General features: G+C 43.7%; 1 long non-coding RNA gene across 1 annotated transcript; it reads right to left on the bottom strand.

The window, feature by feature from the left end:
* Positions 1-27,363, bottom strand: LOC308588819. The gene is made up of 3 exons (XR_014008901.1): positions 27,261-27,363; positions 12,999-13,084; positions 1-68 (listed from the first exon to the last, which is right to left on the bottom strand). It is a non-coding gene; the product is annotated as an uncharacterized lncRNA (long non-coding RNA).
* Between the last annotated feature and the right edge of the window lie 418 nt (positions 27,364-27,781).

The raw sequence follows: 27,781 nt of genomic DNA, 5'->3' as shown, positions 1-27,781 counted from the left end.
CCATTTTATAGCATAGATCTAGCTCGGCATTTTGAAGCCTTGTTGAGAAAGAAGACTCTTCAACACATCTTAAAAGACAATAAAGAAACACCAGTCTGATATGTAACAGCCTGATTCTGACATGGTGCAGAACAGACTTCCTGTTAAGATGTTATCTGCAGGAGGTGCTCTCCAGTGATTGCTTGGTCAGATGCTCTTTTAGGTATCTTGATTTCAAGCTGTATAGAGATATGTATTCTAGCACCTTGAAATTAGTCCCGTCACTGATTAGCAGCTAAGGCAGTTCTTTCAGCAGCAGCATAATATGTTGGTGATTTTCAGCCCTGGTGAGCAGTTGAGCCCACCACATTGTGGACTAGCTGAAACTTCAATGGCAGTGGACATTGGAGATTACCAGTGCATGGGCGACATTGGTCAGCCTGAAATAGCCATGCCAGTCACGGCTGGTGAAAGGCATTCCTAACTGCTGAGGACAACTGGGTCTCTAATTATAGAGCTGGATCCAAGAGCACTCCCACACTACAAGCGTGTTCCTTCAGGGGTAGTATAATCCCATCCATAGCTGCTAATTGACCATTTATCTGGAGTCTTGAACTGCTTACCCTCTGTCTGAAGATGCTGCTAGCTCTCATTCAGTCCACCACCAAACCCAGGGTGATCTAGTCTGGCCACGTCTGCTGTGGCATGCAGGCAGCTGTCGGGATGCTCTGGCAATCATGGTAGAGGGTGAAAATTGCCCTCCAAGCCTCCTGCCCCCACCCAGGCACAGCAGGGGATGGCAGTGCCCACAATATTGGGGAGCTCAACCCACTGCCTCAAAATATTGAGGGGGCTGAAGCCCCTTCTGCCCCCTATAGCTGGCACCCCTGGCAAGAATGGCTCATCTCTCTAGTGGAACCAGTTAAAAAAACCACACACTTCATGTCATAATCATGGAACAAGATGGGAATCAGGGGGAGGGAATGCATTTAAGTTCAACATTGAGATTATCAGAAAATTCCATCCCTGCCAGCAGCACAGTGATGTTTCTTGGTATCAATATTTGAAATGAGGGAAGCTTAGCTAGAACTGTCTATAAAGACAGGTTTGTGGAAAGAATCTTGCAGAGTATTTCAAGTCATTCTCATCCAGAAGTATGTCTTTAACACTCACTTGCCATCTTGGGATCATGAGTAGAGAGTAGCAGTCATCATGTATACCTGACTTGGGAATTACAATCTTTGCCTCTACATCTGGATCTTATTACCTTCATCCAGACCTTGCTGGCTTTTAAAATGGATTACTGCTGAGCTCTTTAATTGGATTTGCCCCACAAAAGACCATTCAGAATTTGCAGTGAGATCCACCCACATGGACTTCTAAAATGCACCTCTTCCACTAATGAGGTATCCAAGACCTGTATTCCTTTGGGGAGCCTTTCTCCTCCACATAAAACAGAGCAAGGGGTCATCCTCACTGCACTGATAGGAATACTTCAGTGCCTAGACAAAAATATCAAAATGAGTTTGGAAATTTAAGACTTTCACTCTGCCGTTGTAGAATGTTCTGACTAGGCTACCTCTTGGTGATGTGTGTTTTCACGGTTTTGGAGGAGAGCAAGGGTTGCTAACCTGTGGCCATCCAGATGTTGTGACACTCCATTAGTCCTAGCTCACATAGCGGATGATCAGGGATGATCGAGTTGTATCCCCCCAAATCATCTGGAGCACAACAGGTTCCTCACCCCTAAAATAGGGGATAGGACATTGTGAAGTTTGTTTCTTTGAGGAATAAATGGATTTCCCTTTTTCTATCTGCGGCTTCTTGTTTTGTCACAACACAGGTAGGTTGCTCAATGAACAATAATGAACAATACAAATTACCAGGGCAGATTCTTTTACCTAATAAATTATTTTTTAAAAAATGGCCCAATGATCCAAGAATACAATGATACTGTCTTACAAGCTGTGCCATGTCAATAGAACCACCTGCTTGACAAGTGTTCTGTTCTTCTCAAAGTCTTGCGTGTACGTGCTTATGTTAGGACAGACTGACAGCAACAGACCAGTAGTCTTCAGCCTTTTCAGACCCAAGATCCAGCTATAAAATATGCATTTTGGGGACCCATTTCTTCTTCTTCTTCTTCTTCTTTTTACCATGTATTTGTACAATAGTGGTTCTGCTGTTGTGAAGAACCATAGACCAGGCTGCAACCACGTAGTGAGTCCTGACCCACCAGTTGAAGACTAATGCAGTCGACAGCCACATCAGCTGTGGCCTCTACTGGGCAGAGATGACTTGACTTTTAGCATCCAGAACATTTAGACTTGAGTGCTGTAATGTGTGGTACATGGGATGATTGTTTGGAAACACCAGCCAGTTCTAAATGCCGCTGCCAGGCTGTTGACTGGGACTGGCCAGTGGGAGCATATCACGCCTCTCTGGTGTGAACATATCTTGCCTAGAGTGTTGTTGTTGTTTAGTTGTTTAGTCGTGTCCGACTCTTCGTGACCCCATGGACCAGAGCACGCCAGGCACTCCTGTCTTCCACTACCTCCCGCAGTTTGGTCAAACTCATGTTCATAGCTTCGAGAACACTGTCCAACCATCTCTGTCGTCCCCTTCTCCTTGTGCCCTCCATCTTTCCCAAAATCAGGGTCTTTTCCAGGGAGTCTTCTCTTCTCACGAGGTGGCCTAGAGTATGCAGCCCCTATTGTGAAGTGTCAGAACAAAGAATATCTTGGAGTGCTTGGAGGCAGTCTTAGAAGTGTAAATCCCATGGGGAGGGTTGGGGTAGGAGATTCTGAATCATGACCCAGAGGAAGCAGACGTCAGGAGAACAGGCTGTGACAACATAGACCTTTCTTGAGTAAGGAGACTCTCTTCCCACCCCAGTGTCAGGTTGATTGGAACTGAATGCAGCACTTCAATTTGGGTCACTTCTTATTTCATTCAAGTTGGCTTTGCTTAATCCTTCTTGAGGTTTACCAGTTCTTCTTGAACCTCATTTTTCTTCTCTGATCCTGCCGCCTCTGCCATCCATCAGGAAAAGTTGTTTAGATCTCTAAATCTCTGCTCTGGAATAATTTTTTAAAGGTCTCTGCAAGGGGATAGGTGCCAAACACCATCCTGGACTCCCCCTTAAAAGAACTGTTCAAAGGAACAGCTTACACTTTCGATGGATGCCTTTTTCCAAGGGAAATAGAAAAAAATAAAGCAGCCACCAAGAATAACATCCGATTTAATGCTGCCAGCCTATTTTATGTTTTTTTTAAAAACCAGTAAATTTTATCCAACATAGTTTCTGGGAAAGAAAAAAAAAAGCTTAAGAGAGAGATCCACATATTTATAATCATTTTCAAGAAGGCGCAGACTAGTGCTAGCTCCAAACCAACCGTGGTGAGGACTGGCTTCTTACCATCATAGAAATAGAACTCAGAGTGCAGCTGGACCTTTCTCATGAGAAGAACATGTCACTGATGCTGAAAATGTGTTCGTTCAAAGTCCTGTGACTTCACATGGAAAATATTGTGCTGCTTAATTAACGGCAATAAGGAGAGATGAGGCATTGCCTTGTAGAAAAAGCAACCCAAACACTCAAATCACTCTCCAAAAGGAAAACAAATATGGCAATATAAAGGTCCGGGAGTTTCAAACTGTGTGTGTGTGTGTGGAGACAGAGAGAGAAGAAAATGAAGCATTTGGGATAGAGTGCCCATCGAGTCCAGCATCCTGTCCTCACAGCAGCCATCCAGATACCAACAGGAAGCAAGATTTGAGCACAATAGTACTATCCTCACCTGCAATTCCCAGTAGAATCACACCAGGAATTGCACTTTGCAATAAAAGAGACTTTTCATTATTAGGACTGTGCAAGGAACTCCAGACTTGGTTTAGGGCGCAATTCAGTGGTGAAGAAGAAGAAGAAGAAGAAGAAGAAGAAGAAGAAGAAGAAGAAGAAGAAGAAGGGGAGGAGGAGAAAGATATGTTGTGTGTGTTGCTTTCCGCTTGCTCACCTATTGGATACAGCCCATAAAAGTTATTACAATGGATACAAGATACTGCAAATGTATGACTCATAAAAGTACACATTCCACTTCTGCAGGAAAGAACCCTCATCTCCTTCACCTGACATATATGGCTGAAAAAGCAATGAGATTGACTTGTAAGCAAAGGTTACAACAGATGGGATCCAGCATGGAACTAAAAGTAGCCAGATGGAAGGTGTTCTGGTCTCTGAGGCCCTGTCTGAACTATAAATTGAAAGCAGCCTCATACCACTTTCAACAAGCCATGGCTTCCCCCAAAGAATCCTGGAAACTGTAGTTTCTTAAGGGTGCTGAGAGTTATTTCCCTTACCTTATTCACTGAATAAGGTGACCAACAGATGAGTCATTATTTCCATTAAAATATTTTGTGAGTCCTTGTGTATTCACAGTGGTGCAGCACCTGGAACCAGCTATGTGGTCATGCAACATTGCAAGGTCATGTTCCAAGAAATGTTACCAGACTAAAAGCAAGTATGCAAAGAGTCCTGGGCCCCTGAAAACACCAATGAGGCTTTTCTAAATACTGCTGTTAATATTGCTCTCAGAACTTTAGGAAGGCCCTGTTCACATTCATCATTGCTCATCAGCAATCCAGAATGCACTTGGAACCAGTGTCCAAAGGATCATGTGCTGGTACGACTATGAGCAGGGCTTTTAAGACCATTTTAAGGGAAGCACAGACCCCTCAGCCACCTCACCTCACCTTTACTGTAGTAAACAAGAGCAGCACAACCCCTCCTCCTCCCGATCCCATGAAATCACTACAAAGTTTTCCAATACTCCCTGAAAGCTGCGTAAGTTTTCTCACCAAATTTGCAAGGGGTGAATGGACTTTAGGAACATTTTTTGACCCATCTTTGGAGCACAGAGTCCAAGTGCTATTAGGACAGTTCAAGGGTCTCCCATCCCTGTAAACTTGACACATTCTCTTTGCAAGCTCAACTCACTTTAATTGCTTCCTGTCGAACAGAGTGGAGGGATTAGTGATATACAGGCTTTGGTTTTAATAGCCTTTCTGAATTGCCCCAATGTCAGTTCCTTTTCCTGTGAGGAAGGGGGGATTAAATACATACTTTCTCTCATGATTGCCTGCCTCTTTTTCTATAAATAGTGCTATTTCAACATTTTGTATAGACAAGACAAAAAAATAAGAGGAATTCAGTAACTAAAGCCTCCATTTTCCTCCCAGGGAGAGAACTGACAATAAGTGGAATTCAGATAAGTTACTTCAGGACAGCAGCAGAGGCTATCTGTCATTAGCCCCAAAATTCAGGTAAAAAAATGCAAATAGGAGATTTCCAATTAGCACAAGAAAATAACATTGTAAAATTAATTAGATGTTATAGAAAAAGATATTGACCTTGTAGAAAGACATCACTGGATAATACAGGGATATTTATTTAGTGTTACATGGAACGTTTCTTTCAATTTCACATCCAGGAAACAGAAAAGCAGTCTTGCAGCTACAATGGTGGGCTTCTATGTGGAAGCCACACTAGGTTTTAATTGTCATTCTGTTATTTCAGAGCAAAACATCCAGATTATCTGACTTGATTACTACGTAACTTTCCCCAAATGTTATTTTCACAATGATTTCAGAATGACACATTCTACATCTGAATAGAGTCACTGGCTGATACTTTGTATTTAGGTGGGTTAGTACTGCAGGGACACGGGTGGCACTGTGGTCTAAACCACTGAGCCTCTTGGGCTTGACAATCAGAAGGTTGCCAGTTCGAATCCCTGCAATGGGGTGAGCTCCCTTTGCTCTGTCCCAGCTCCTGCCAACCTAGCAGTTTGAAAGCACGCCAGTGCAAGTAGATAAAAAGGTACCACTGCGGCGGGAAAGTATATGGCGTTTCTGTGCACTCTGGTTTCTGTCACAGTGTTCCATTGTGCCAGAAGCGGTTTAGTCATGCTGGTCACATGACCAGCAGACAAAAGTCGGCTCATCAGCCTGAAAGCGAGATGAGCGCCACAACCCCATAGTTGCCCTTGACTGGACTTAACCGTCCAGGGGTGGGTCCTTTACCTTTACCTACTGCAGGGAGTTTGCCAACATTTGTATTAAAAATAACCCATAACTTGGCTATTCTTTCAATACTAGTGTAATACCACCATGGCTTTTGGCATTACACTGGCACAAACAGTCAGTATGCACCAAACCACCTGAAGGACCTTTTGGTTGCTTCAAGAAGTCCTAGGGTCAGTGGTTCCCTTGCATTTGCTTTGATGTGGATCTAGAGTTTAAAGTCATTCTTAGGCCAAATGCAGTTGCTTTAAAAGTAAATAGCTTGATAGACTTCCACTCTACTTTTGACCGTGTCCAATTTGTTCTCTTGGGGCCAAATCCTTTTTCAGGAGTCCAATCAGCTAACAGAGACATCTAGTGGCTGAGTGACACATTGCAGGATGGTCAAAAGCCACAACTCTCCTAAAGAGTATTTTCAGTTTCCTTCATAGGTCTATCTATGGATAATGCATAAATGTTATGCATTTTAACATTTGTATTGTGATACTGTGTGTTTTGTTTTTAACTGTAGGTTGCAACTGTAAAAAATAATCAATAATAACCAGGCAGAGGGCCTTCTCAGTAGCAGCGCCAGTCCTGTGGAACGCCCTCCCATGTCAAGAAAATAAACAATTATCTGACTTTCAGAAGACATCTGAAGGCAGTCCTGTTTAGAGAAGTTCTTAATGTTTGGTTCTATTTTTAATATTCTGTTTGGAGCTGCCCAGAGTGGCTGGGGAAACCCAGCCAGATGAGCTGAGTATGTATGTATAAGTAAATAAATAAATAAATGCAAACAAACAACCAATCATGTAAGTTCCTCTAATGTTTCTTTAGCTCATGACACTACCTTCAGTACTGGGCTGTGATTTGGGAATTTATTTCAGATGTAAAAGAGACAAATAAATCTTCAGCATGTGAAACTACCATTCAAACTTGTCTGAGAACGGGTAGCAAGTAACAAACCAAGACAACAGACCAAATTCCTGCATCCTATGCAGTGCTATCCTGAGACAGTAGAACCTGTCTCTGATTTTTTAAAAAAGTTGTGGCTGTCTTTAATTATTCTGGGTTTTTTAAAAGTGATCTAGGTGTGATCACTTTTAAAGTGATTTTAAAAGTGATCACACCTAGATCACTTTTAAAAGTGATCTTAAAGTGATCTTTTTAAAGTGATTTTAAAGTGATCTGTATTCTGCCAATACAGCACCATTTGCTTTCCATACCAGTGCCTGTAAATAGCTGCAGCCAATTACACTGGGAGGAAAGGCACAGCTTTCAAATGATTGGTTTAATTTGCTTTTCCGGATGAGATGACTGCAGATCTAATTTTGCTTGGCATGCCATTGGAAATACTTGCCAGTTATCTTTCAGGGTGATGAGGAGGAGAAAATTAATCTGCAGTTGGAAGTTTTGGTTTCTCTGTGAGTGTGAGTGTGAGTGTTTAAATTTGCAACCCTGCTGTCCATCAAAGTAAGAGATGTAAAACAACAACCACAGCAATTCTCTTCTTGGGCCACACCATCCTAGCTCTTCAGCAGGCCTGGTGTCAGTGGTTGGTATGACTGGACATCTGCTGGGGCCCACACACCACTGGAGGGGCTCATCATCAGCCAGAGTCCCCCACACCCAATTGACCAACCACTGATGTCACCGCTGCTTCCATTTCTGATGTCATTATTCTTGGGTGGGCTGCCTTGCTCCCCACATGTGCACCAGCTGCCAAACTGGAGACTTCAACCTGCCCCTCCATATTCTGGTTCAGCTGCTCCACCAATAAGAGGCAATGACCATTTCCAACTAGGGGAATAAGAAAGTATTGGCAGCTTTCCCCTTTGGCTCAGCGCTGCATGGCTTGTTTTGTACTAAGCAAGTTTGGAAATTAAGGAGCTGATGGTGGTGATATCAGTGCCCTATAACTGCTTAGGAAATATTTTCTCTTTTGGAAGGATGTGTGAAATACCTTTAAAAAGAAAAAAGAAAAAAGGCAGGGCTTTATTGTGGTTTTGCAACCAATTCAGCTTGCTGCAAATCCCTTAGACCAACAGTGAATTTAGCATTGCTACCATAGCTCGCCTAGGTTATTTAACAAGACGCACTCTTAGGACACAATCTTGGAAAAGGAGCTTCAAATGTTCCAAGACGCAGAATGTTTTCAGGTGTTTGGGGGGCAGGATTGCAATCTGGAGCTCTGCCAAGCACGTTTGCTCCTGCAAGAATGGTAGCAAAAGGTTGTGCAATGCAGGTCTGTGTTTCGTCATGCCTTTCAACTTTCTGTGGATACCTCTGTCTGCAACCTCATGAAATAAACTAACAAATGTGAAAATACACAATATGAAAAGAACTAAGACTATCCAGCTCCACCAGCATTTCCTCAATGGGTTTGCATTCCAAACCCATGATCCTCTTCCTTCCTCACTACCTAACAACACTCTAAATCTTCCCACTGTCTAAAGCTCAACTTGCAACTTGAAAAGTGGACACAAGAGAAACGTGAATGAATGAAAACCTTGCTGAGGCAGCAGCCAAGGTCATCCCAGTTCCTGAATCTCACACATTCTTTGCCTTAATTTATTTTTTTATCACACCACTTAATTGCAGTGGAGGTTGTTTATTGGCAGGATAGGCTGAACTTCAAAATGAGTGTATCGCAAAGGCAATTAAATGGGAAAGCGAAACATGCCAGATGAAGTGAGCACTGGAAAAAGTTCCTCGATGTAATTCCCACAGGGAAAGTGTGGGCTGCTCATTCAGTCTAATCTTTTCGCAGAATGTTTAATCACCAAATTCACAGCACAAGGAGTCTCAGCTCCTTCTCCCCCCACATCCTCCCCATCAGTCTGGCGGTTCCCAGGACTTAAAAGAGAAGTCACAAACACCAACAAGATATTAGAACCATTGGGAACAGAAATTCAAAATCCACATTAGGGCAATACCAAAATGTCCCCATTTAGGTCAGAATATGATTTATTGAATCCAAAGCTCTGTTCCCATTCACCCCCAATTGTCTACAATGGGAATGAAACTCTCTTTCTTTCTTTCTTTCTTTCTTTCTTTCTTTCTTTCTTTCTCAGCAGTATTCGGGGGGGGAGGGGAGGGAAAGAATGAAGTTTGCGGCATTTGAGCTCAAAATAATTTAAGTGCCAAGCATGGATTCCTCCTTGTTGAAAGGTCCTATTCCCATCCCAGCATTTATCTTGACATTCATCATCCTTTGTTCCCGAGGTGCTCCTGGACTACAGCTCCCATCATCCCTGACTAAGCTAGTTGGAGATGATGTGAGTTGTGGTCCAACAGCTTTAGAGGACCCAAGGCCGAAGAACAGTGATCTAGCTCATATTCTCAGAAAGCCCTTTGTACAGATTACCTTCAGCTTCGTGGAAATCAGCCATATACTTTTCCATAGACAAACCACAGCCATCACATTTGACCCATAATATTACTTGTAAGATCACAACACCCCTTTTTGAGGCTCTTTTTCTCTCCACCCCCCACAACTCCTCCATCAGACATGGTCTTCCTCATACTGTCAAGCTTCTCCATCTGAAGTCTCTGAACCTCCACACTCCATTTATGGCTTTTCATTGCAACAGAGATATGTTCGTTGTCTGTGTTCACCATATTACAATAAGCCTGGGCTACTGGCTTATCATATTTTATTTTGAATGAGCTGTATAGTGGTTGATACTCCACTGTCATTCCTGCTTTGCTCCTTTCCTGGCATGAGTTGGAGAAATGAACCATGACACAGCTTCCTTTTACATTCATTTCCAGGAGCACGAATCCCCCCCCCCCATACCAAGCCAGGATCCATAAGGCAAGGTTTAAGCTTCACAAGCCATTCTAGCTATTAGGGAGCAACAAACCATGATATAGCGGGAAGTCAAGTGAAATTGTGGATTCCTGGTTTGTTGCTTTTGTTCACATCAGGGACAGACCGAAGGAGGAGTGTTCAGGAAGTGTTCACCAGTAATCAAGCTGCTCATGCATAAGAAGGCACAAGAAAACAGCAATCCTGGCTTTTTGTGACATATGAATGTGCCCGGCATGTCCAACAGGTAGATCGTGATCTACCAGTAGATCACTGGACGTCTATGGTAGATCACTGGTAGATCACCGGCTCCCCCCAAAGAAGCTCAACAACTTTGACCTGAACTCCCCAAAAGGGGGTAGATCACTGCCAGTTTTTAACTCTGTGAGTAGATTGCAGCCTCTTAGGAGTTGGCCACCCCTGATATAAACCATGTTTATTAGTTTTTCACAGACAGTTTCTGCACCGATCATCATTCTCTGCCTTTTACTCCTCAGCTGTTAAGTGAGCTGGACAAAACCAGAACATCATGGAAATGGATATTTTAGCAATGTTACCAAGGGGCGTTGGGACCAATGAATGAAAGTTATAGCAGAGTTATATTGCTATTTGGTAACTCACTAAAAGGGACAGATAAATAGAAAGTATACCACTGTGTACTGCTGGAGGCTACTTGAGGCTGGGGACCATATTTTTTATATTGTAGTTCTTAAACTGTGGTCTGCATTTTCAGAATGTCCCCTAAACCACAATGAAAATAACAGAAAAATGCTTAAGAGCCAGAGGTTTCTTTGAAGTTTCCATTATATACCGAAGCAGTGATCTACTTTACCTTGGGCAGGGTATGTGGAGGGGAACCAACAGCAGCTTGACCATTTAGTAGTATATGTTGCCACAGTAGAAAACTGAAATTCAAAGACACTCACACACTATCCCTACCTGTTTGGACAGTTCTGACCTGTGCACACTTAATTAGATGATATACAATTGATTAAATGGTTTTTGTTGGATTGTGTGCATAACGGATAATGAAGTTATATTTTAATTTGGAAGCCACTGAAGCATCCCCTTTATGTGGTAGCTTTACGATAGGAAAATATGGCCACTTGCAAAACAAACAAACAAAAACGATCAAAGCAGAATAGTGGTGCTCAAGGCAGAAAAGTTAAGTGCAACAAACAGCTGATTGTGATGGATGGTGCTCAGTTGTAAAGCTTTCGTGAATGTGCCTTAACTCACTTGAACTAGCCGTGATGGCTATGCTCTGCCTCCACCGTCAGAGGCCGTAATGCTTCTAAATACCAGTTGCCAGAATCCACAGGAGGAAAGAGTTCTCTTTTGCTTAGGTCCTGCTTGCAGGCAGTGGCGTAGCGTGGGGGGTGCAGGGGGGGCCGGACGCACCGGGCGCAACATCTGGGGGGGTGCTCGCACTCGCAGCTCTAAAATCCACGGGTTAGGGGGCGCAAATTACTTGCCTTGCCCCGGGTGCTGACAACCCACACTACGCCACTGCTTGCAGGTTTCCCACAGGCATCTGATTGGCCACCGTGAGACGAGGATGCTGGACTAGATGGGTCCTTGGCCTGATCCAGCTCTCCTTATGCACCAGTATCTGAAGGCAGAGGTTGAGTGGATGAGAGCAAACAAATAAAAGCTGAATCCAGGCAAGTCAAAGGTGATACCGGCAGTGAATCTTCAAGCCTCAGACAGAATGCGACACTTTTCCTATCTGAAGAGGCACACAGCCCAGGACTGTTCCTGGGCCCAGTTTTGCTTTTAGAGAAGCAGCAAGTAGTGACAGCGGCCTAAGGAGCTGGGAGAAATGTGTTTGCATTATAATGCAAATTTACCAAATTTGCACTTCCAGTGCACACACTGAAACACAGCTCTCCTGTGAACTTCCCTGTTCTCCAGATGCTTTGCTGCAGTTCTCCCGCTAAATAATGTGTGGAGGCATCAACAGACCAATGTTTACTGGGTGAGAGAAGCATAACGTGTCATCCAAGAAAAACAAGAGAAGAACTGCGGGGGTGGGGGGTGGGGGTGGGGAGGCAGCCCTATCCTGCATTAGAAGATGCAGGCAAAAACACCTACTATTTAGGTATGCTGGAATCAAGAGAGGTACTTTATTAAGTGAAACCCATCCATGTATTTCACTTGGGGCAGACACTCTCTGTGAAGCCAGCTGCTTGCTAGATGGGTTGTGGTTGCTTATAATTTCACTTGAGACGGGTGTGTGGGAGGCTGCATTCTCTACGTGCCATTCCCTTCTACCTCTAAGGAGGCAGAAATTCAGAGCACAAATCAGGAAACATCCTTTTCCTGTGGAATACTTGGTCAGATTAGCCTAGATTCAACATAACTCAGTGTCTCAGTCAATTGACGACAACCGTGTTGGGCTGCTGCCCATGTGATGGATCCAATGACTCGGGAGTTTTGCCTACTGGTATATTTCTGGATGTATTCATGCATTGCCTTTTGCAAGCAAGAACTTCATTCTGGAAGGAACAAGAGAAGCAAATTCCTCCCCCCCTCTAAAGTCATATTGCCCTTCTTCACTCCCATTTCAAATGAGAGCTGGAAGAAAGGTTGCTTAGAGTCTCAAGCCTGTCTAAGATCTAAGAGAAGTGTTAGCAAAAAGACTGGATATGTCCATCTAAGTGCTGGTTTGTGTAATGTAGATTTCCTTATTACAGCTCCAGTAAGGAATCCTTCACTTGTGAGTTATTATTGTCCTCTGTCATTCATTTCAGTGATTCGATTGCAAAAGCCTTTTATTGAGAGGCTATACCATGTATCCAGTAGGCCAGTATTCAGTATTGCTTTAAAAACTAAGGGTTCTGGAAGCATTGCTTGATATACATGATACATAGCTGGTGGGCTATTCCATTCTCATTCCAGTAGGAGTGAGTGGAGAGATGTTTTCTTTTGCCCAGACATTTTCTGCTGCCTCTGTTCTGTATCACATGACAAGTCCAGGAGAAAGTCCAGCTGAGGAAGTCATGAGTTGAATTGCTGTGGCCCCCATAGACTGCAACCCTCAGAAATAGCAGGCATTGAGATGTGATGTATCAAAAGCTGAGGGTAACACAAAAGAATATGAGAAGAGATTTACACCATGCACAGGGCAGGGATCCTTTCATCTTACCAGTTCCAGCTTGCAGATTCCTCCAGGTCCTCATTTATTGTATTCCAGAACACTGCATCTCTGTTGCATTCGCTGGCAGCTCATTTCTAATATAATATTGAAAAAATGGGAAGGTATGGGGGGAATAATAAAACCTGGCATCATTGTGTATCTGGAGTTTGGAATATACAGGGATCATGCAAGTAGCTGGATTAGCCTTTCTTGCATCTATGTTCTTACACAAAGAAGCCAGATGTCTACCTGATGAAGGCAGTGGTGGTGGGGGAAGGGGGAGGATTTAATAAATGCAATGAGAACCTTATGCCAAGACCTAAGTCTGCAGCAATTCTAGAACATGGATCCTGAGGGATGGCTCATGAGAGTTAAGACTGTGTTGTATCACCAGCTTCTGGCCAAATGAAGGGAACAGCAATAGATTACCACACCTTTTTTAAAAAAAAAAGCAAAAGCACTCCAGGAGGGAGGAATTCAGAGAATGGAAGTGGGGGAAGGACACTTATCACTTCCTTTACAGCTTTCCCATATTCCCTGCTTCCCTGGTTTGTAAGGGGAAACATGCATGTGAAACCCAAAGGGTTTGTAAACAAGAGTGTGTAAAAATAAGAGGCAGGGAGAGTTAAGCAGCCTTCTCTTATCCACCACAACTTCTCTGATCTAATTAACACCCACCTTAAAACAAGTGTCTGCAAGAAGCAAAACAAAAACACCAGGGCACCATGAAACACTTTACTGCATTACTGTAGCTCATGCTAAGAAGGCACAGAACAAGCAATCCATGATGCTGCCATGCAGATTTCCCCTGACAAGATTATTGTGGGTTTTCATAGACTGCAGGGTGTAGACCATACATCCTGCGAGGTTGGAAGGTAAGTGCTTTGGCTGAGGTATCCATAGAAATCAGACCAATGTTTGCAAGATGAGCACTTAAGATAACAGGAAGACAAACCACCTTCTAGCTACCTGAACCAACTTACTAGCATGCCCACTTATACATCACCAAAAAAGAGGGCAAAGGCAGACACAGATTTGCATTACATGTGTTTATGATAATTTACATCTGACTAATTTGTTGAAATACAGCACATTTCACCATCATGGGGGAAACTGTGTGCCTGATCAGTTTTTCTGTCCCAGTGCTACTAACTGTTGATAGGCAACTTCAAGCCCCCCCAATCCTGATCTTCCTCCTGAGGGTTCTTGACCATTAAACTGGACTTGGGCCAGACAGCACTTCACAAAAGAAAAAGAAAAGGAGAAAAGAAAAGAAAAGGGAAAAAAGAGGACACATTCAAAGAGAGGACTGTTCTCTGACAGCCCTTAAATAGGAAACAGTCCTCTGAAGTATGACATGTGGCCACCCTAACCACAACACGTTTGGTGTCTCTGTGTGTACACGGAGGGAGTAGATTTCCCATGGAGGCTGGGGAGACAACCAGCATTAGTATCTCTACCAGTCATTGGTTCTGGCTCCAGTTACTGTTGGTCTTCTAGCCTTCTGCCCTACCCATCCCAATGGGCACCAGCTGCCATTGGCAGTGGAAGTTAGTCCATTAGGGTAGTTCCCTATCAAGCTCAGTCTGCCCTCAGCCAGCCCCTACCTGCCTACCTCCTCACTTACAAGCATCTATTCTTCCTGATCCTCCTTAGTCTCAATGTTGTCTTTGTGGGACTCAGGAGGGAAGATAATGGTGATGAAACAAAAATGGGCAGGCTCTGCCTCTCACTGGCTCTCATTCTGCCAACATTTGCTTTGGCTCCTGCTGACCTCTCTGTCTGTCCTGATGGGGGCCAGCCTCCACTGACTGCTGGTAATTGTCCACATGATTAAAACCAAATCCAGAGTCTTATGACTATGCCAGACCTTTGCCAAGGTGTCTTCTCCATTCCTAGGCCCCAGAATACTGTGATGAAAACACGGAGGGCCTGAAGGAGAGCAGCAAATGTTGCCTCTTCCTCACCTACCCTTGTGCTCAGGCAGAGGTCAGCTGGTTAAAGGGAGGTCCCTTCCTCTCCTCCTTGTCTGTCTCCTACACAGCTGGTTTCTCATTGAGGGTCCTTCCCTTCACACAGTGTCCCCTATGCGACCCCTTGGCAGGTTGGGGGAGTGAAGAGAAAAGGTATGTTAAGGGCTTCTCTGTTTCCAGCAGACCACCCAAAAGCACAACCAAGGAGGCTGGATAGGAGAATGATTTCTTACTTTCTTTTCCTCTTGTCCTGCCAAAAATCTCAGAAAGCACCAAACCTCTTTCTCTCCACCCCCCGCCACATCAGAAAGCTCTCCCGCCTCCCCCATCCCCTTTTTTTTGGCCTTATCCTGGCATGATATAGCAAAGGGTAGCATTTCTCAAAGGGGACCCACAATCACTTTTATCTGATGGCAGATTTAAAATTAAGAAAACAGGGAGGGGGAACGACACCAACAAAAGTTCTCATGATCTCATCATTTGATATGCAAATTCTGGGGAGGGGGTTGTGTGGTAGCCCCTCTTACCGCCAAGGAGCGGAAGTCATTTGTCAGCTTCATTGCCATTTCGTCTAGCAAAAAAGAGAGAGAGACAGAGAGGGTGCCTATAAAATGTGGCGACACTCCCCGCCTGAGATGAAACAATATTCTGAAAGAGACATTTCATTCAAATGCAGTCTTAATAGGTGCGGTCTAGCTGCAGCCAGATGCAGAAGAGAATTTGATTGGCTGGGGCTAGGCGCAGGGGTTTGGATGGAATGACCTCAGCCTTCTGATTTTAAAATAATGTTGCTTTGGAATTTAAAGGAATCAAGGAAGTAGGGATAAAAAGAATGAATGTTTATTGTGTGCCAGGAAAGACTCCCAACCCATCCATCTGTTCCACTTTGCTGTGTCACACAATGAATGTCCAAAATTTTTGGTGAATGTTGAATTGATGCCCACATGGGAATACTGACAAACCCAGATGTATAACGAAAATGTTTAGATATACTGTATATACTGGCCAATTTTTCTGACATGCACCAATGAATGTTGATGATGGCATTTAGGCGATATCTTTGAGTCTGTGGACATTCATAACATTTGTCCACCAGGGATTGTCAACATTCCTTTATGAGTATCAACTGTTACCAAATCTCAGACATTCAGTGAAATATAATATAGAGTGTGTGTGTGTGTGTAACATCATCAGGATAAATGCCATCATTCTTACATACTAATAGAATGTGGATAAGACCATCAGTGGCTATACAACGGCTCTGTCCTTGCCTCTGTACACCAGTTGCTGGGAGTGGGGACAGTACTTTTGCACTCAGGTCCTGCTTGGGGGTTCCCCATAGGCCTCTGGTTGGCCAATGAGAACAGAACACTGGACGAGAAGGGTCAATGGCTCCAGGACCTGCTGAGCACCTCACTGCATAGATTCTTAACATAGCCAGAGACTGCAACCCGCAGAGTAGAAGCCTTTTGTGATGGACTCCCAAGTGTCTGGCTGGCATGCTAGGAAGTTGTTGAAACCTCTAGCACACAAGCTGGCTTTAGTTTGGCTGCCTACATATCACATCTTTGAAAAAGAAAATGCATCACCAAGACAGAGGACAAAGGAAGACAGAGAGTTGCATGAAATTTGCACATTTCATTTTAAATGTATAACTGCAACTGTAGAAATAATTGCTAGTATTTAAACAGAAATACAATGCATCTCACCACCGGGGTGGGGGAAGCTTTGTGCCTGCTCAGTCCAGGTGCAAATAATTGATGGGTAAGGGCCCCCGCTCCTGCATTTAAGTTTTCTTGATCTTTAAATGAGGCATGGACTAGACAGCCCCTTGAAACACAGGGCACTTTCAAGCAGAGGATTGTGCCCTGTAAAGCAGAACACATGGTCACCCCGGTGAACAACCTACACTCCTCACTTTGATTTTAGGCAGCCCCCAGCCTAGTTAAATGGGGGATTCTGGTCACTTTTGGCTCTGACCCCACTCAGCACTGCCTGTTGAGGCACCTACGTACTACCACTGCAACTCCCAGTAGACTACCCAAAATAGAATGAGACCCTCAACAGGAAAAAAGGCTCCCCACGCTTGCTCTAGCACAAAAGTAGATCTTCTTTCTTTGAGTATCTGGGCTATCTATCTTTAATATTATACAGGTGAATCCCTCCGTGCATATGTCTTCTTTCAAAATACAGAGAAATGTTATGTGCATGCAAAATCAATGGTCAGAAGCATAACAAATTAGTCATTTCTCTGGCACTCTTCAGCGCACAATTAGAAGTCTTACATCATGTGTCCTCTCTATAGTCTTCTGACTGAGGTTGAGAAATAGTGACTGCCCAGGACCACCCAGTGAGTTCCATGGATGATCTCACTTGAACTGGGTTTCCCAAGCCTGACATGATTTGAGTGTCCCATTTCAGCATACCAGCCATCATACTGGCCTAAATAAACCAGTACCGTCATCGGGGTGTGACTACAGAGCGTCTAAGAGAGCCAGTGGAGGTGTGTGGCAATAGTAATCCCAGTGATCAGGACATAGATTCAATGCTTTTAACACTATCCCCACCCTCCTACTTATAAAGACTACACTGACATGAAATTCTTCTCATCCCACAAATCAGAAAGGGACCTGCCCTTTTTATCTACCCTGCTGGAGTTAGAATCAACAGTCATCTCTACAAGTCAGCATTGAAGCTGTGAGCTTGGAACCTTGCCAGAGTACATGCATCATGGTTGAATAATGTTCTGTTGTGACTAGTATGGAGAAAGGAGAAAGGTGTCCAACCATGGAGACCAAAGAGTAGGAACAGTCACGCTCTCCCTCCATCCCAGACAATGTTGCCTCTTAGTTCCACCTTTTTTATTTCCATCCATGTATACTGAACTCAAGATAAGAACATAGGAAGAGCCTTCTGGATCAGAGCCTAGCATCCTATTCTCACAGGGGCCAACCTGTGGGAAACTTTCCAGCAGAACCTGGGCACAAGAGCACTCAGAAAAGGTATTCAGAAGCAGCTGTGGAGGGAGAGCAATGGCCCTCATAGCTCGTAACCATTGACAGCCTTCTCCTCCATCAATTTGTCCAATCTTCCTCCATCAATTTGTCCATCACTGCCTCCTGTGGGAGCAAGCTCTATAGTTTAACTAAGTGCCTCCACATCTCCATTTCTTTTTTTGCACCACAGCTTGGAAGCTGTGATGGAAAACAGTAGCAGCAAACATACTGTCAGCTGTTGTTGTCTCGTCAGCAGTCCCTATCCACAGTCCCATGCATTGGAGCTCCGTGAGAGGGCAAGATTCAGGGACAGTGGTCCAAAAGAATGATTTCTACAAACACTGATACCTATTGGCTGAATTCAGGGAAGTCAAGTGCAAACAATTTTCACAAACAAAGGCGATGGGGGTATGGGAAGGAGCAAGGTTTGACTCAAGGGATCTTTTTCACAGAGCGATCCTGAAAGCTCAGACCTAACCCACATGCCTCTTACGTATTTCATGTAATTTACTGCACACATGGTAGAAATATATCTGACAAAGTATAAAACATTTTTGTTAAACAACAACCCCCCAAAAAGAGAATAAATGAAAGGAAGAAAAGAATGCAAAGAAAAGAATTGGCCCATTGTCCTGCTGTTTAAAATATGAGACACCATAGCATAGACTTTAAAATTAATAGAATGGGCTGAAAATATATTATGTGTCATCCTGTATAATATATTTGAAAGAGCATGGCAGAGGCCCTGGACTGTAATATGTTCCAGCTATATTCTAAATGCCGGTGTAATATACCGGTATTTTATGCAGCATGTGGCATACCAATTATATATGCATACAGACTGAGAGAGATAGTAAGGGAGAACCACACTGTGGAAAAAACTCTCTAACGCAGCCATCTGATTAAGATAAAGAAGGCTGTGAGTAAAACCACCACAATAAACATGGTAAACTTGCAGTGCTTTTGTTTTGCGTATGCAAGTCCATATGGGGATTATGCACACCATTTCTGAAGTTAATCCATGGTGTGTATATGAGCCTTCAAAAGACTAGTTACAATTAGGAGGACCACCTTTCTACACTCAGATATCGCCACTTTATGCAACTGGAATAAAGTATGTGGATTAATAATCCATGCACTCCAAGATCTATAATCTTGTGGTGCAGAGACAGGTAGGTAGAGTTGAAAAATTTGCATTATAAGGGAAAGATGGGCCTATGGGAACTACGAAAGCGGGGCTCTGGTGCCTGGAGTACTCAGGCAGTGAGAGAGGCAAAGTAATCATCATAGCTATGGGAATTTATTTCAATATACACATTTTGTGTGCACTTTTGCCTAATACTCTCATTTTTAAAAAGCAATTCCCCCAAAAAATAATTTATGTATGTTACTTTTACTAATATATGCACACTTTGCCCTATCTGTGCATTTTGTACACGTTACTTGGAGAATTACACTGCAAAATTCAGAAAAGTGTGAATTCCGAAGAGTGGCTGTCTTTTGGTTTGTGCATTGTTCTGGAAAATGCAGATTAGGGAAATTTGCCTTTAAATGCAAGCAGAATCAAATTTCTTCCTCATCCCTTGTTTGACCAAGCGCAGCAAAACATACTTTGGCTTGGGTGTGATTGGGGTTGAGAAATAAAGGTTTATGCTTCAGGCTTCTGAGAAAAGGACTCGTCTTGAGTGGGGAAAGGGCTGCATTCTCTCAGGAGTAATTCATCATGGAAAGTGGAGTAGATCAAAGTTAAAGGTAAGTGGGTCCATTCCCTTTTCTCTTTCTGTCAGCCCTTTGCCCCTCTTCACCCTATTTTCCCCATGCTACCCACATGCAATTGGATCAATGGCTGCATGAAATTCAGTCTAAGCTTTCAAGCTGCCACCTCTGGTCCTGAGAAAGAGTTTGAATGAAGAGAGGGGTAGCCACCACCAATGTTTTCAGGAACAGGATTCCAAATGTAAGGAATAGCAAGGGTGGAGTGATTTAAGAGAGCTTTTGGGTGATTGAGGGATTTAGAGGAGCAAAGTCAGTGTTAGCAGCTTGTAGACTCCGGCATGAACCCACATGCTCCTTTTCGATATGGTCAAGTCACCATGATATTTTCCATCAGTTTCACATGGCAGATATTTCTGATGCATGCACTTCCTACATGGGGGACAGCTGATATGTACACCATGTCATTAGAAAAGCATGAGGACTAGCAGGCTCACAGACATAGTAAATACCGGCTGTCAGCATGAGAAATTGACAAGATAAAGTCATCTTGTAAGGATTCCACTGTGTCAAAAGTAAATCAGGTCTTAGTTACAGCTATTCAGGTCAAGACTAGGAGGGCTCCCAGGTGAGTTCAGGTTGCAGCTTTTGGCATCTATCAGTGCACAGTGTCCAACTGAATGCCAAGGTTTAGGGTGAATTTCCTGCTGCATATCATGCTAAAGTTTGTTGAGAACAAAGTTCAGTTCAACTAAGCATTAAGTGCTAAGTTAGTAATGTGAGCATGCACTGGCCTGTGTTGCCTTATGCAACAACTTCCCATTTAGCTCACATTAAGATTCTAAAGGAGCACAGAGGTGGTGGTGCTCCACAAAAGCACCTCCCCTCCAAGCAACATCTCAAATATCAGAACATAGTGAGCAACAGTAGGAGGAAAGCTAAACTAGACTTGCCATACGCATGTCCTGGTTTTTGGGTGTAAAAATGGCGCCTGGGGGGAATTTAGCCAAATCGGCAAAATGTCAGGGAAAACCCGGATGTATGTCAATGCGATGGAAAAAGCAGCAAAAACAGCTCAAGAAGCTTAAAATCACTGTAGATCCCCCCCAAAAGCTCAACAATCCAGGTTTGTTCCCCCCAAAAGCAACAACTTTGCAGGTGTCAGACATTTTACTTCAAATATGGCAACCCTAGCAAAACACTCCTCTCTCCCAAATTTTACATAGCTACAGGAGACCAATTTCAACTTGGACAGGAGAGTATAGAAGAGAGCAACAAGTATACTGGGGTATAAACTCTATTTTCATGCTGCAAGACTATCACATCCACCAAAGCCTCCACCAGCTGTTAGAAAAACATTCGAAGTCCAAGATGCAGATTATCACAGTAACTAAATTAAACAGTCATGGCTCGTGAAAGGGGACACTGCCGCAGAGCTTCCCTCATAGCTCTGGTGGCACTACTACTTACTGGGACTGGGATGGGGGCAGGATACTGTGGCAGCAAGAGGGGCAGCACTGGGCTGTTATTGGTGGTGGGCCCAGATGGGCTAAGGGGCTTTGGGGAGGGGGGGGGTTGTTCAGGGATAGGGGGTATGTGGGATTAGTAAGTGGTGTGGAGCAAGCAGAGATGCAGCCCCCAGTATTGACATATTTAGGATGTGGGTACAAGCCTATCCTCTTTAGGAGATATCCTTGTATTCTGCCTATCAGTGACATTATTGTTGTTTCTAACACACATGCCAACTACATGGAGGTTGAAAACAGATTTTTGTTGCTACTGGAGCCAATTTCTTAAGGTTCTGAAAGTAGATATTTCATATTTTGTATAGCAAAAAATCATCCCCATTGAAATACAGTGGTACTTCAGGTTATAGACGCTTCAGGTTACAGACTCCGCTAACCCAGAAATATTACCTCGGGTTAAGAACTTTGCTTCAGGATGAGAACAGAAATTGCATGGCAGCGGCACAGCAGCATTAGCTAAAGTGGTACTTCAGGTTAAGAACAGTTTCAGGTTAAGAACGGACCTCTGGAATGAATTAAGTTCTTAACCTGAGGTACCACTGTATGCAAAAGACAAAAACAAAGTAAAAAAATTATAGTGATGTGCAAATGACCATGATTTTTTAAAAAGCTTTTTTGGGGAAAAGAAAGTAATTTTGTAAAAACAAAGCAACAATTACAGTGTTGTTTGGGGCTTTTCAAACGACATTGACCAGGATCCTCAGAACCCTAAAATTAATTTTGTGAACTCATGGGGTGTGTGCTAAACTTATTTTTCTCAGACAGTCAAACCCCATGCTGCATGACACATTATTTTTGGATTTGAAGAAGGAAAAGTCAAAACTCCTCTGGGCTAGGCTACCACAAATCCTTTCTGTGATTGTCAGCAGCTCTTTGGATCCCAGCCATTGTTTCAACATTTGTGGCCCTCCAGATGTTCGTGAGCTACACCTCCTACAATCTCTGAGCATTGGCCACACTGGAAGTGGCTAAGCGTTGGAGTTAAACAATATCTGGTGGGCTACAGATCACCCATTCCTATATTCAGGCAAAGCTCAATGCATATCAAAAAACAAATACTCCAGCTTTTGAACATTAGTTTTTGAAATGGTTTGTTAGACTTATTGCAAATTGTGAAACAATGTTATTTCATGGTGGGGACTCCTACTATGTACTCTTCTGAATAATGAATTCTAAAGGTAAGATGGTATGTAGGTGTGAAGGAGAATCAGTCCATTTCTGCACCTATGGAAAACCCACCTTGCTTTTCCAGGGACAAGGTAAGATCAGGAGGGATGCTCACTTATAGGTGAGGAGATGGGGCTGGCAAGTGGGGTGGGAGAGGAGGGAGCAATGAAGGGAATTGGACTGTCCCAACTCACAGATTCATGAGGTGTTAGAGGGACTAAAAAACTCCAACCAAATAATTTCCAGATGCATCTTTTGCCATAGCAGCCAGATCCATGTTGCCTCCTGGGCACATCAGGTCACTTTCCCATCAGGTCTTGGGGGGAGAGAGAGGAAAAGGAGACAATAGCAGAGCTTCTCAAGCCTCATCCGTCTTCTTGCCGTCAGGCCTCTGGCAATGAAAGCCAGATTATGCTGGGGTGGACTCATAATGAACTAGCTGCACTTCACCTGGCTTGCAGGCACATGGCAGATCATAAAATCAAATAAAAATCAGATTTGATTGGGAAGCATGTTTTGCAGAGATGGCCCTGGCATCCAAATGCTTTCCAGCAAAGCACAGCAAGATCTGTACTTGCAACAATGGTGCTAAGGGGATGGCTGCAGATGTTCTTACTACTTTCACCTGGGATTCTCAGACTCTGACAACCTCCAAGAGTTGCATACTGCAAAAATCCTAGGTACAGTTGGGAGAGGCCAGCTCAGGCAAAATATTCCCAGCAATGGTAATGGAAGTTATTGGAGGTTTCCTTCATTGGAGGCTTTTAAGCAGAGGTTGGATAGCCACCTGTCGTGGATGCTTTAGCTGAGTTTCCTGCATTGCATGGGGTTGAACTAGATGACCCTTGGCGGTACCTTCTAACTCTACAATTCTATGATTGTGCTGAGCACCTTGAGTTGGGAGGACTATCTTGGGACATCCTTGGTCATCACAGTGCAGGTTTGTGGCTGCTGACACCAGTGGGGACTCATTGCAAGCCATCAGCTGGGCATTTGCAAAAAGCTGATGCCAGCTGACTTGTAGCCCCATGACCATCCCATGTGACCCACAGGGAAAGGCATCTAGCTACCCTCCCCCTTGGGCACCACTCGGTGGTTTATTACTTCCCAGTATACCACCCCACTGGCTGCAACTGCCAGCCATTGTATATTAAAACATAGCATCACAAAAGAGAATCTTCCCTCCCTTCTATAGTTCTCCAGAAACTAAATGATAAAAGGAGCTGTTTTGTACTGAGTCAGGCCACTGACTCATCTAGCCCTGTATTGTCTTTCTTTCCCAACTGGCGTTGGCTCTCTGCAGGCTCGGGCAGACTACTTTCCTCCCCTCTGCCCTGCAACCTGATAAACATTTAACAGGAGATTCCAAGGGCTGAAACTGATACTTTATATAAGCAAAGCACTAATTCTGCGACTGAGCTATGTGCCCTTCCTTGCAACCGCTCCACTTTTACAACACATGAGTGTTCCTGGAGTCCTTTAAAATAAAATGAGCCATGCCTAGCATAAGCAGGGCACATACTCTCCTGAAGTTTCCAGACCCTAAAACAACAGCAGCAGAGTGGCAAGCAGGCATTTTCCCAGCTGCAGAACGCCTTGTCCTTCGATGGACAGTTATAATGTTACTCCTATAGGACTGGGGCTAGAGGTATGGTAGCCTTAGGGGAGACTTCCATGGCTTATCATCTGCATAAGTCGCTAGTGGCATCTCATGATCAATTGCACACAGACGTTCTGTGCAGACACTATTAGCATTTCAATTTTTTACACAACTGGGAATGCAAAGCCGCTGCTGACCTCATGCCATATGATAAAGCCGCTTTCTAGAGCACATGGAATTTTAAAGGAGCCCAGCAAAGTAAGCTAAAGTGACAACAACAACCATCACTTTTCTTTTCCCAAGATTAATGCAGGCTTTGCTTTATTGTATACTTAGCCTGATGGTTAATCTAGTCCTGTATAAGAAAAACTGGAAACAAGGCACGCTAGCCTCTCTCTTTGATTTCTCCTTTTATCTTCTCTGCTCATCCTCCCCGCAGCCTTGTTCTGGTGACATGAAAGCTACTAGTCTTCACTGAGGTCTGCTGTGGGAGGATTTAAGATGCCTGCGTCTTGGTTTGGGGGCATTACAGTTTTGGGACCATCTCTATTCCACCTTTCACTATTGAGAGGGAAAAAAATATTATTGTTTGACAGAAGTAGGTGAAATTTGCAGGCATATTGTATCATTCATTGCAGATAAAGCTTGACAAATTAAAAGCAAATACTGGTAAATATGGGAGTTTTGTGTTGGATACCTCTATAACATGCTGTTTGCTTTTCCCAAATAGGAATCTTCTCTAACCTTCTTTATCTTTTTGCCAGAATTTGATGAAATTTGCAGGGAAGGTCGCCCTACCTGAGGATCTGAAGCCTGCTAAATTTCAGAACAGCCTCAGTGGTTTTTCTGCAAGCAGCAGAGGGCGTTCTGTGGATTATAGGCATGAGAGGTGCTCCTGGGTAATAAACTTGCTGAATAACACACATAGAAGCTTGATAGATTTTGTGCTAGGTACCATTCAAGTTGATTTTCCTGTAGGAAGAACCAACAGCAATTTGCTTTCTGGGTAAAAATCATACCTTCTCATTACAAATTAGACTTGTCATTCATGAAGGAGCTCCTTCTCTTTCCCCCTTCCCACCCTGGTGTCTTCCTTAGACTCAGAGACATACATTTTGCCCTGGAAAAGCTGCTCGCCAATCCCAAAAAACAAGGATTGAAGAGCACTGGCAAAATAATTCCTTCTGATTGTAAACTAGACTTATCAGTCACAATGGAGCTCTTCCTACACTCTCTCTTCACACTATGGTGTCTGTTCTCCCTTCCTCTATCTCTTACCCTGGCATTATGGTACAGTGGTACCTCGGGTTACATACGCTTCAGGTTACATACGCTTCAGGTTACAGACTCCGCTAACTCAGAAATAGTACCTCGGGTTAAGAACTTTGCTTCAGGATAAGAACAGAAATCGTGCTCCAGCGGCATGGCAGCAGCAGGAGGCCCCATTAGCTAAAGTGGTGCTTCAGGTTAAGAACAGTTTCAGGTTAAGAACGGACCTCCGGAATGAATTAAGTCCTTAACCCGAGGTACCACTGTACTTTTGGAGACATTAACCTTCAGCAGATAAATGTCTGCATCTTTTTTTTAATTTAATGTGGATCTATGAGGTGCCACAGAGCACTTCAAGGGTTCCTGTTTTGTTTAATGCCCATCTTCTACAGATCCCACTTTCCCTCTGACAGGCCCAGGACATACATGTGAGGCATCCTGCTTCACATCGGGATTCAGGATTTATCCAAATCTAATGCACACCTTTTTCTAAACAATACCCTTGTCAAGGACAGATCCTGAAGCTGAGGCTCCAATATTTTGGCCACCTCATGAGAAGAGAAGATTCCCTGGAAAAGACCCTGATGTTGGGAAAGATGGAGGGCACAAGGAGAAGGGGACGATAGAGGACGAGATGGTTGGACAGTGTTCTCGAAGCTACAAACATGAGTTTGACCAAACTGCGGGAGGCAGCGGAAGACAGAAGTGCCTGGCGTGCTCTGGTCCATGGGGTCACGAAGAGTCGGACACGACTAAACGACTAAACAACAACAAAAACTAGCTGGAAACCATTTTTAAGCAAATCTTATCTTTAAGTTTCCCATGTGAAAATTGTCTGTATCAGAGTGCTCAAAAGAACCCTGACCCTGGAAGCCAGAGTCTCCTTATTTTAATCTCTGCCTGTTTTAGTTGAACATCCTCCTCCTTCATGTCTGCTGCTAAGGACTTTTGCAGCATGCATTGCCAAACACCTCACCATTTCCCTCAGCACATAACAGAAGTGCAAGGCCTGAGCTTTGAACACTCCTTGCTCTATTTTAGTATCAAACAGTTGGGTCACTGTGGTCTTGCATAGCTAAAATTAGAAGAGATTAAAGTAATAGGAGTGGAGCCTGGGAAAGACTAAGACAAAACAGGTTTGCAGAGTAATCAATAGCAAACAAAAGAAAAATACATGTGGACTCAAATGCTCTTGGGAGTAGGGTTTATTCTTGTCTCACCTTGAAATGTGAAGGGGGGACCCTTTACAGAAATGGAATCAAAGTTTGTGCCTTGGTTTCAGTATATCTATCTGCTGCTGAAGGGATGTATTTTACTATTTTTGTCTTTGTAAAGAGGACATAAATGCCAGCCATAATCTCATGTCCAATTAGACTATTTAGGCTCAACTGGTCCTGCAAGCTTCAAGTCTGCACACCCTGCCAGATCTAGATGAACTGACCTTTCAGCTCCACATTGACAAAGTCAATACAGTACATTGTATGTGATCAAAAAGTGACGGTGAACTTCCAAAGCAAATTCTAAAAACTGCTGGGCATCCTTTTCAGCCATTGTACTTGTCTCCTCCTGACATGCTGAACTCTGGCATTCACACCACAACATCATTTGAGCCTGGAGAAGCTACTTTGTTGCTTGCCACCAGTGATGGAATGGTCACTTTCCAACAGATTCTTTTAAGACTTACACAGCAGTCTGCATAAACCACTCCAAATCAATCCTGCATCTCTTGTTCTATAATTCAGCCATTTAGATCAATGCTGCCCGGACTCTAGAAACCCATTAGTCTAGGCCATGCATTTCAAGTTTTGTGTACCAGAGCAAAAGCAATAGGAAATGAAGCCTCAGCCTATGCCACTTCCTGTGTAACTCAGCAACATAAAACTAAAACTCACACTAGAGGGCCAAATATGTCATCGTCGTTCCCAAGCCTTTCTATTTGCATACCATCCAACATTTCTCTGATGACGATAGGGGCATCCCCCTTGAGACACCACAGCCACACACATCCAAAACTCTGGTGTACGTACCTCTCACCAGCCTTGCTCCTCACCCTCCTTGAATGTTTTTGCCTGGTCAGAATGTGTCCTTGAGCTCAGATGGTGCCTTTTCCTTGCCTGGGTATTCTTCACACTTTTTACCTCTGGCCTTGCCAACAAGTGGCTTTTGGAAGGTTGCTCAGAAAAGAATGTGACCCACAGGCAGAAAAAAAAATATCCCCACCCCTGGCTTAGGGTGTGCCTAAATGTGCTTTCTGCTAAAGAAAAAAGAGTTCTGGGTTCTTGTGATAAACCTCAGATGATATTTGGCAACCTGGTGCCTCTCATGGCCTGACTCCTACATTGATAAGAGGTGACATTTTGGAATTCCCCATCTTGCAGTCCAACTGGCAAATATCAAAGTGAGCTTAGAATGGCCAGCTCCACTGATGACAGATCCAGGTGAAGCAATGGGGAGGTTTATCTCAGCCTTGGCAGCAAAATCTTGTGTTCTCCACTGTACTCCCACACCCATTCCCCTACCATACAACTTGGGCAATGCTTGATTTCCA

The sequence above is a fragment of the Podarcis bocagei genome (genome assembly GCF_964188305.1).
Source record: "Podarcis bocagei genome assembly, chromosome: 1".
In the NCBI taxonomy this organism is placed as follows: domain Eukaryota; kingdom Metazoa; phylum Chordata; class Lepidosauria; order Squamata; family Lacertidae; genus Podarcis; species Podarcis bocagei.
Note: the sequence above shows the minus strand (reverse complement) of the source record. Positions and strands in the feature narration are given on the sequence as shown.